This window comes from Nerophis lumbriciformis, linkage group LG19, assembly GCF_033978685.3.
Source record: "Nerophis lumbriciformis linkage group LG19, RoL_Nlum_v2.1, whole genome shotgun sequence".
In the NCBI taxonomy this organism is placed as follows: Eukaryota; Metazoa; Chordata; class Actinopteri; order Syngnathiformes; family Syngnathidae; genus Nerophis; species Nerophis lumbriciformis.
In genome coordinates, this window is record NC_084566.2 from 32,715,806 (window position 1) to 32,724,124 (window position 8,319).

Here is an 8,319-nt window from a genome sequence, read left to right on the forward strand (position 1 = left end):
CAGAGATGAAGTTCCAGTCAAACGTTCTCTTTTAGACATGAGACAAAGTGCAGCGTCCCTCCTATCTCAGACACTTCATCAGCTTTCCAAACATGTCACTGACGCCATCTCTTGGCTGGCCCGTCCCCGTCATGTGGCCCCTGCAGCACTTTGGCGAGCGGACGGGAGGGTGGTCCGGGCCGGAACGAACACGCCAAAGTTATCATCAAACGCCTGCCTCATCATCATCATCATCATCTGTTCGAGAGGAGACTAAAGGACCGCCATGACCTCATCTTCTGAATCCCCGCCGCCATCATGACCTGTTCCTTCAGCATCCAGCTTGGACTTCGCTGAGTTTGTTGTTGTTGTTGTTGAAGCGCACTTTGGCAGCTCCCATCCTCAAACATTTGCTGTGCATTTTTTCACATTTATTTTTGAACGCACACAAAGCAGATCATGTCAGCAGCAAAGGTCTTTAATGGTGTCGCCAGGCCGCGTTCCAACGGGCTGACTGACGCCAATCAGCGTGACACATGTGCCGCAGGTTAAGCTCAGAAGTGACTTTGGCGCTACACACGCATATTTGCACCTCGTGTGTGGGGGACAGCGAGAGGCTGCAACTAGAGATGTCCGATAATATCGGACTGCCGATATTATCGGCCGATAAATGCTTTAAAATGTGATATCGGAAATTATCGGTATCGGTTTCGAAAAGTAAAATGTATGACTTTTTAAAAAGCCGCTGTGTACACGGACGTAGGGAGAAGCACAGAGCACCAATAAACCTTAAAGGCACTGCCTTTGCGTGCCGGCCCAATCACATAATATCTATGGCTTTTCACACACACACACAAGTGAATGCATGCATACTTGGTCAACAGCCATACAGGTCACACTGAAGGTGGCCGTATAAACAACTTTAACACTGTTACAAATATGCGCCACACTGTGAACCCACACCAAACAAGAATGACAAACACATTTCGGGAGAACATCCGCACCGTAACACAACATAAACACAACAGAACAAATACCCAGAAGCCCTTGCAGCACTAACTCTTCCGGGACGCTACAATATACACCCACCCCCCCTCCCCCACACACCCCAACCCCGCCCACCTCAACCTCCTCATGCATGTCCCAAATTCCAAGCAGCTGTTTTGAGGCATGTTAAAAAAAACAATGCACTTTGTGACTTCAATAATAAATATGGCAGTGCCATGTTGGCATTTTTTTTGTTCCATAACTTGACTTGATTTATTTTGGATAACCTTGTTACATTGTTTAATGCATCCAGCGGGGCATCACAACAAAATTAGGCATAATAATGTGTTAATTCCACGACTGTATATATCGGTTGATATCGGAATCGGTAATTAAGAGTTGGACAATATCGGAATATCGGCAAAAAAGCCATTATCGGACATCTCTAGCTACAACCGCAATAAAACGACAGTCATGTTGGTTTTTCACACAGCAAACAGAAATAATCTGTTCCAGGGTCAAACTATCACTGTCCTAACGACGTATAAAGTTTCAAGTGGCATCCAAACACCATTAAGTGTCACCTGGGACTTATTACGGAGCATTCGGGAAATTTGGGAGACCAGATGGCTGCAGGTCAGGTGTCATCATCATCATCGGCGGTCACTCGGACGAGTATGACGATCCTCCTGGTAGGGGTGTATCCCTTTATGGAGGATGCCTGTGCGTGACTTAGTTTAACGTGGGGAGACTGGTGCACAGACAGTCACTTATTATTATTATTATTAGCCTTTATTTAACCAGGTAAAATCCCATTGAGATCAAAGATCTCTTTTCCAAGGGAGACCTGGCCAAGAGGGCAGCAGCAAGGTTACATTAAAAACAGTAAACAACACATAAAACATCACATTTACAACATTAAAACTTGCTCACATGACACATGTGCATACAGACAAGGTAGACTGCAATCCTTTCACAGAACCTTTAAACTCATTCAACGTAACGATCCTCGACAGAAGATCGCCGTCTTTGATCCACAGTAAGTCTTTGCTGTCGTCCAGCATTCTGTTTTTGTTTACTCTGTAGCCAGTTCAGTTTTAGTTTCGTTCTGCATAGCCTTCCCTAAGCTTCAATGCCTTTTCTTAGGGGCACTCACCTTTTGTTTATTTGTGAGATACACAAATACATGCATACTTGGTCAACAGCCATACAGGTCACACTGAGGGTGGCTGTATAAACAACTTTAACACTGTTACAAATATGCGCCACACTGTGAACACACACCAAACAAGAATGACAAACACATTTCGGGAGAACATCCGCACCGTAACACAACATAAACACAACAGAACAAATACCCAGAAGCCCTTGCAGAACTAACTCTTCCGGGACGCTACAATATACACCCAATTAGGGAAGGCACAGTTGAAAAACACTGCCCTAAATCATACATTTCATCGTTTGTAGTGTGAAACATGTATTTTAAACGACAAAATACAAAAATATAGCCTCATCTCGTCTAACAATTGTACTCGCATTCCTTCAACGTGCAATTAACAAACACATTTCCGTGTTCCTAGGATTCCTACACACGCGCAGATGCAGGAGCTGCATGAATTCCAACCGGGAGCGTGTCTCGCCACAACAGCGGCGCCATTTTTTTGAAGTACCAATTTGGTCCAAGTAAAAGTTGTTTATTTGGGGTATACAAAATAATCCGTGTTGACTATGAATATTTTCAGCCTCAGACAGTCCCACTGCACTGCAACAAAACATTTTGTCATTTAGAGTAAAATAGCCAACATAATTGATCTTTAACATCTTGGTGCCTTTCTCTTTGTACAAAGATGTCAGCGTCAGCTCGTTTATCTGCGCCTTTTTTTTTCCTTTCTTGGAAAAACACAAGGAGAGAAGATGATGGATGAGGATCACTTAAGATGTTTTGTTCAAACGTCGCACAACACCTATGCATATGTGCAACGTGTGTGTGTGTGTGTGTGTGTGTGTGTGTGTAAGGCATGGCAAGGTTAGGGCCTTCCTTTGACATGCATCACATTCCTCTGGTGAATATTTGAGCTTGGAGGACGTTTAATCAAGACCTCTTATTGCTGCTTGCCTGCAAGACGACCATCGGGGTGCTTTGAGTGTGTGCACTGCAGGGAAAGGCCATAGTCAACACAACTTAAATTAGATATGGTTCAAAACTGACACACACACACACACCTGCACGAACACACACACTTGTAATTACACATGTTGGCCAGAGGGAGAGCACTTCAAATGTTTACACACACTTGTTATTTCATATGTCGACCAGAGGGGGAACACTTTTAAAACCGACACACAGTCAATTTGAAAAAATTCCCTCTTTTTTGGCACCACCCTAATTTTGATATATTTCAACACCAGGGGTGCAAATGAGACATCTCCCTGAAATGTTTGTCTGATCTTTAATGGGATTGTGCTGAAAATTTTAATTTCCTCCTCGGGGATTAATAAAGTATTTCTGATTCTGATTCTCTATTAGATGCAATGGTTTTCCTTATTGGGACCATGATATGTCCTAACTTGTTCACCGGTCCTCATATGGAAGCTACTTTTCCTTGTTGATGTCTCAAAAAGGATAGAAATGCAAGAACACACACACACACACACCTACAAACACACGCACACACACATATATAAATATATATATATATATACGTATAGATATAAATATATACATACATACATATATACATATCCATACATATATACACACATATATATATATATATACATATATATATGAATACATATATTTATGAATATATATATATATGTATGTATATATACATATATATGTGTGTGTATATACATATATATATAAATACATATATACATACATATATATATACATATATATATACATATATATATATATACATACATATATGTACATATATACATATATATATATATATATATACATATATATATAGATACATATATACATATACACATATATATATATACACATATATATATACACACATATATATACATATACATGTGTATATACATACATACATATATATACATATATATATATATATATATATATATATATATACGTACATACATACATACATACATACATACAGGTAAAAGCCAGTAAATTAGAATATTTTGAAAAACTTGATTTATTTCAGTAATTGCATTCAAAAGGTGTAACTTGTACATTATATTTATTCATTGCACACAGACTGATGCATTCAAATGTTTATTTCATTTAATTTTGATGATTTGAAGTGGCAACAAATGAAAATCCAAAATTCCGTGTGTCACAAAATTAGAATATTACTTAAGGCTAATACAAAAAAGGGATTTTTAGAAATGTTGGCCAACTGAAAAGTATGAAAATGAAAAATATGAGCATGTACAATACTCAATACTTGGTTGGAGCTCCTTTTGCCTCAATTACTGCGTTAATGCGGCGTGGCATGGAGTCGATGAGTTTCTGGCACTGCTCAGGTGTTATGAGAGCCCAGGTTGCTCTGATAGTGGCCTTCAACTCTTCTGCGTTTTTGGGTCTGGCATTCTGCATCTTCCTTTTCACAATACCCCACAGATTTTCTATGGGGCTAAGGTCAGGGGAGTTGGCGGGCCAATTTAGAACAGAAATACCATGGTCCGTAAACCAGGCACGGGTAGATTTTGCGCTGTGTGCAGGCGCCAAGTCCTGTTGGAACTTGAAATCTCCATCTCCATAGAGCAGGTCAGCAGCAGGAAGCATGAAGTGCTCTAAAACTTGCTGGTAGACGGCTGCGTTGACCCTGGATCTCAGGAAACAGAGTGGACCGACACCAGCAGATGACATGGCACCCCAAACCATCACCCAACCATGCAAATTTTGCATTTCCTTTGGAAATCGAGGTCCCAGAGTCTGGAGGAAGACAGGAGAGGCACAGTATCCACGTTGCCTGAAGTCTAGTGTAAAGTTTCCACCATCAGTGATGGTTTGGGGTGCCATGTCATCTGCTGGTGTCGGTCCACTCTGTTTCCTGAGATCCAGGGTCAACGCAGCCGTCTACCAGCAAGTTTTAGAGCACTTCATGCTTCCTGCTGCTGACCTGCTCTATGGAGATGGAGATTTCAAGTTCCAACAGGACTTGGCGCCTGCACACAGCGCAAAATCTACCCGTGCCTGGTTTACGGACCATGGTATTTCTGTTCTAAATTGGCCCGCCAACTCCCCTGACCTTAGCCCCATAGAAAATCTGTGGGGTATTGTGAAAAGGAAGATGCAGAATGCCAGACCCAAAAACGCAGAAGAGTTGAAGGCCACTATCAGAGCAACCTGGGCTCTCATAACACCTGAGCAGTGCCAGAAACTCATCGACTCCATGCCACGCCGCATTAACGCAGTAATTGAGGCAAAAGGAGCTCCAACCAAGTATTGAGTATTGTACATGCTCATATTTTTCATTTTCATACTTTTCAGTTGGCCAACATTTCTAAAAATCCCTTTTTTGTATTAGCCTTAAGTAATATTCTAATTTTGTGACACACGGAATTTTGGATTTTCATTTGTTGCCACTTCAAATCATCAAAATTAAATGAAATAAACATTTGAATGCATCAGTCTGTGTGCAATGAATAAATATAATGTACAAGTTACACCTTTTGAATGCAATTACTGAAATAAATCAAGTTTTTCAAAATATTCTAATTTACTGGCTTTTACCTGTATGTATATATATACATACATACATATATATATACAGGAGGATTTTTTTTTAAATTAAAGTTAACATATTAGAAATAAAAAATAATGACTTGAACACATAATGATGTTCTAGCAGTAAAATGAACTCATCTTTCTCACTTGTTTAAAAGGCAATTAAAAGCTCGATTTTCATGACATCATGAAAGAAAAACTTTCCTAGTGGCCATGATACTAAGTCTGACCCCCCCCCCCCCCCCCCCCCCATGTGCATACACATGCCACTTTGCAAAGAAGAAGTATTCGCTACACGTCCTAAAAACTATCTGGCAGTCAGCTACAGACTTATATAGGTCAAAAGTAAACAACTGTGCTTCTCCGTCACAGACAAACACAGTAGGGCTTATTTATACACTTTTAACACACTTCTATGAGACCTCGCACACTTTTTGAAGACTTATGATCACAAATGCCACCTTGAAGAAATGCATACAAATGACCTGAAATAACCCAACAAAATCCATAAAGTTTCAGTAATGCCCGGAAATGATTAAAAAAAAAACAAAGACACACACAACGCAGTGGAACACACACTCTCTGCCAAATAGTGAGCTCAGATGAATCTTCTGGTCGTCACACAAGGCTTCCAGTGTAGAAGCTGATAACGTTAAAAAAAAAGATTCCGTCCGGCCTGTGTGGAGTCGTGTGTGGGAAGATGAAAGCGAATATTCTCAACATGGTCACCCATAGATTTGTCCCGCTGCACATTTTAGTAGACAACTAAAAACAAGAACCCACCACACACTCACTGGCCACAACATTAGGTACACCAGCATAACGTCAAGTCAGCCTTGATAGGAGCAATTATGCCCTTTTTTGGCAGCCTTTTACGTGAAGGGGCGGAGCCAAGTGGTTAAACTACTCAACATGTTTTAATTATGGAGATAATCTTTGCCCCGACATCCAACTCCACAGCTGTGCCTCCTCTCCTCTCCTCTCAAAGGCCCCAAACCAAGACCTGTCTGTCAGTGCCACAGGCCCAGGAATTTCATCAAGAGTGAGACCTCCGCTGGTCGGACAACAGCGTGGATGGATGGGGGGGTGGTTTATGAAAATGAGGGCAAAGAACTCCCGCTACGTTCACATCTGTACCAATATTTACACTTTTTTTTTTAGCACTTCGGGGTTCAAATATTCATTTGGAAATTTCCGGTATGTTTTAGATCAGACACGGCTCCTTGATTCATTTCCAATTTTCAAACGTTTCTAAAAAAATAAAAAGGGTAGTAATTATACCGCCTACCAGCAGGAGCTGCTGCTGTGTGTTTATCGTTGTCAGGTCCCCACAAGTCCAGATCATTGTCAGGTCCCCACAAGTCCAGATCATTGTCAGGTCCCCACAAGTCCCGATCAGTGTCAGGGCCCCACAAGTCCAGATCATTGTCAGGTCCCCACAAGTCCAGATCATTGTCAGGTGCCCACATGTCCAGATCAATGTCAGGTCCCCACAAGTCCAGATCAATGTCAGGTCCCCACAAGTCCAGATCATTGTCAGGTCCCCACAAGTCCAGATCAATGTCAGGTCCCCACAAGTCCAGATCAATGTCAGGTCCCCACAAGTCCAGATCATTGTCAGGTCCCCACAAGTCCAGATCATTGTCAGGTCAACACAATTCTCGATCATTGTCAGGTCCCCACGAGTCCAGATCATTGTCAGGTCCCCACAAGTCCAGATCATTGTCAGGTCCCCACAAGTTCAGATCATTGTCAGGTTCCCACAAGTCCAGATCAATGTCAGGTCCCCACAAGTCCAGATCAATGTCAGGTCCCCACAAGTCCAGATCAATGTCAGGTCCCCACAAGTCCAGATCATTGTCAGGTCCCCACAAGTCCAGATCAATGTCAGGTCCCCACAAGTCCAGATCATTGTCAGGTCCCCACAAGTCCAGATCAATGTCAGGTCCCCACAAGTCCAGATCATTGTCAGGTCCCCACAAGTCCCGATCAATGTCAGGTCCCCACAAGTCCCGATCAGTGTCAGGTCCCCACAAGTCCCGATCCAGTAAGACTGACAAGAAGGAAAGGAGATTGAAAATGGTGTGTTTGAATGAAGAAGTAAAAAAGAAAGTACTTGTTCACTGACTTTAAGTTGAAGTGGAGTGGTAATTTTTTTTTTTGGTGACACCTAATGGCCACGATAATACATGAAGTTGAATGGTGCGGACACATTTGTTACTGGATACTTTCTAATGTGTAAGTAATATGCAACTATAATTATTTGATGCTTGTTTCTATTGACAGGTGCTGTTTTAGACTGCTTATTGTTCAATTAAGGACACTTATTATGTATGTCTAGCTTTTGTGCTATTGCGTGCTTAGCTGTTGTGTAGCTGCTGGCTCCCGGTCGTCTATAGCCTATTGATTGATTGAGACTTTTATTAGTAGATTGCACAATACAGTACATATTCCGTACAATTGACCACTAAATGGTAACACCCGAATAAGTTTTTCAACTTGTTTAAGTCGGGGTCCACGTTAACCAATTCATGGTAAGAAGGAAAGGAGATTGAACATTTTGAAGATTTAAAAAAGAAAGTACTTGTTCACTGACTTTAAGTTGAAGTGGAGTGGTAATTTTTTTTTTTTTT